At 43.0% G+C, this 3,066-nt stretch overlaps 1 non-coding gene across 1 annotated transcript; it reads left to right on the forward strand.

The window, feature by feature from the left end:
* The first annotated feature begins 1,976 nt into the window (after positions 1–1,976).
* On the forward strand, positions 1,977–2,048 carry TRNAS-GGA (transfer RNA serine (anticodon GGA)). The gene has a single exon. It is a non-coding gene; the product is annotated as a tRNA-Ser (tRNA).
* The last annotated feature ends 1,018 nt before the right edge of the window (positions 2,049–3,066 follow it).

Raw genomic sequence — 3,066 nt, forward strand, 5'->3', positions numbered from 1 at the left:
AGTAAACACATAACAAGCATTCAGCAACTGCTGCTGAATGGATAATTTCATGACCGGAACAGACAGGGAAGATTCACTGGATTTTCCAGGTCGCACCACCTGCCCCCAGCTCCCATCTTACACACACAAACCTACCATTTGAGTTGCTTTCAAAGACCCAAGAGACTATAAGCTGCTTCAGATTCTGAGGCATTTCGGTTCAAAGGCACAGTAAATATTCCTCAATCTGAACCACACAGACTGCATTCGTTCAGTCTACTACTTTGGAACAGTTGTTTTCTGTAGCAAGACACTCAGCAGTTATGAGTAAGAAATAGGGCTCACGTGGAAAATATTTATAAAGGGAACAAAAGCAAATGGTGTTGTGTTTGCCAACGACATCTTGGAGAACCGGTGGGTATTAAAAGAGGGAAAACAAAGAGGCCTGATATTATAATATGCCTTTCTTTCAAGCACGCAGATACACATAACCAAAATAAGGCAAGCCCCTTTCAGGCTCTGAAAGGGGGAACACTTCTGGCAGAAATAATTGCTCTGTACTTATTGCTGCTGGAACTGTGGCCCAACAGGGGAATAGAAGGTACAAGGCAATGAAGTAGAACTGCAATGGGGGACCAATGGGCACTGAACAATTTACAAAAGCCTCCGTTTGTTCTACCTGGAAAGAGGAGTGTATATTTTAAAATATCACATTTAATTAACACTTGAAGAGAGGAACCTAATGGCTCACACCAGTAATTCTAGGCAGCTTTTGTATGAAACAGATGAAGGGGAAAAAACCTGATTAGGCAGTGGCCGTAAGCACAGTTTCCTTGGATTTCCTTTTTCCTCCTTACCATATAATAACACGGCTGAAAATTAGTTCTGACAGCTAATCAGAGTGAGTGGCTCTTTCTTTTCTTAGAGTGGTTAACAGCTACTGTGCACTATGCCAACACACCATACTGCTGAATGGATGTAGGAAGGAAAGAGCTGATTAGTTATTTCACTGCAGCTCTAAACCTCTGTTCAGTTGAATCAGAGGAATTCTGTGGTACGTGGGTCTGTTATGTGTCTGAGGCCAAACTAGAAGTGTCAGAAGCCAGCTCTGCTAATACAGCAGCCCCTCCTCCTACCTACTGGCCCCAGGCCCCACATCACTCCTCTGCAATGCCTCCCACTCAAAGTTGCTTCTGTTCCTGATGGCACATTGGAAAGCTGAACTATGAAGATGGAGTGCTGAACTAAATTTAGGCTGTTAAATGATAAAACGGGAATTAGCTAAAGACAAAAGAACCAGATCAAATCCAACTCTCCCTTTAAGAGAAGAGCTTGGAACCCAAGAGGCTGGCTCAGACCAGGCCCAGAATTTGCGTGTAATGGGCAGATGTGAGCTAAGGCCATCCCAAGTGAATGGGCAGGAGTTTCCCTACCCAAGAGTGTCCTTTACTTGGCTGAAGGGAGTCTGCTTGCCTCACCAAGAATTTTGTTTTTATAGTTTGGAATGCAAAAAAAAAAAAAGATTGTTGCTAAAAAGGGCTATGATGGAACGGAATGGAGGTAAAGAGCTTTAAGATTCTCCAGATGAAAGCTGTGCAAAGGGGTACAGTGATTGCCCCACCAATGAAAAATAACATAACAGCAAAAGTGGCCCAAGGGGAGGTGTGTGGGCCAAACAGCCCATGGGATTCCAAGTCCTGCCCCAGAGTTGGGTCTCATTTGAAATCCCAGGAAAGATGCCTGAAACTACAGTTTCTGACATGTCCCCTTCCTAGAGGAGGAGCCCAGGGAAAGTGTTATGAGCTTACCAGGGCCATGTGATGAGCCAAGGCCTGAATGTGGCACCCCCCATGAAGCTGAGAGTAGCTATGTCCAAGGAATCAAGCTGGGGTGCTCGGTCACAACCCAGTTAGGCTCTGGGCCTGGTTCCTGGAACATTTCCCTTGCAAGCTGTCCCTCGAGGGAGAAATGGGCACTCATATTCTCCAGGTGGGGCTTCCCTGGTGGCTTAGATGGTAAAGCGTCTGCCTGGAATGCAGGAGACCCAAGTTCAATCCCTGGGTTGGGAAGATCCCCTGGAGAAGGAAATGGCAATCCACTCCAGTACTCTTGCTTGGAAAATTCCATGGACGAAGGACCCTGGCAGGCTACAGTCCATGGGGTCGCAAAGAGTCAGACATGACTGAGTGACTTCACTTTCACTTTCATTCTCCAGTTCAGTTCTCCTTGGCCCTGTGGAGGGAGATGAGCCCCTGAAACAAGAATGAGTCTTCTTTAGCACCAATGTCTTGGCATTTTAGGGCTGTGTTTTGCTATGTGTATGCCAGAAGGTCAAAGAAAAAAGAAAATCCAAAATCACTTTAAAAATGCACAAGCTGTATTTTGGCTAGATAAACATTTGTCTTAATTTTTTTAATTGTGATAAAATACACATAACAGAAAACTTACATTTTAATCATTTTGAAGTGTACAATTCAGTGGTATCAAGTACATTCATAATGCTGCTCAACCATCAGCACCATCTGGTTTCAGAACTTCTTCATCACCACAAAAGGAAACTGCTACCCACTCGCAGTAACTCCCTTATTTCTACCTCCCCCAGTCCTTGGCAGTCACTTATCTGAACGCTATTGCTATAGATTTGCTCCTTCCTATGTTTCATATAAATAGAACCACACAATATCTGGCTTTTTGTGTCTGGCTTCTTTCACTCTGTATAATGTTTTCAAGGTTCATCCATGTTTTGGCATGTACTTCATTCCTTTTATGGATGAGTAATATTCTGTTGTATGGATATAGCCCATTTGGTTTATCCACTCATCAGTTGATGAACATTTGGGTTGTTTCCACCTTTTGCATGTTGTGAATAATGCTGCTGTGAATATTTGTTTACAAGCTTTTGTTTGAACATTTGTTTTCAATTTCTTTGAGTATATACCTACAAGTGGAATTGTTAGGTCCATATGACAAATCTATATTTAACTTTTTAAGGGACTACTAAACTTTTATATAGATGCTGTACCATTTTACATTCCCATCAGCAATGCAGGAAGTTATTGATTTCTCCACATCCTCACAAATACTGGT

This window comes from Giraffa tippelskirchi, chromosome 8 (assembly GCF_054371585.1).
Source record: "Giraffa tippelskirchi isolate mGirTip1 chromosome 8, T2T-mGirTip1v1.2.pri, whole genome shotgun sequence".
In the NCBI taxonomy this organism is placed as follows: domain Eukaryota; kingdom Metazoa; phylum Chordata; class Mammalia; order Artiodactyla; family Giraffidae; genus Giraffa; species Giraffa tippelskirchi.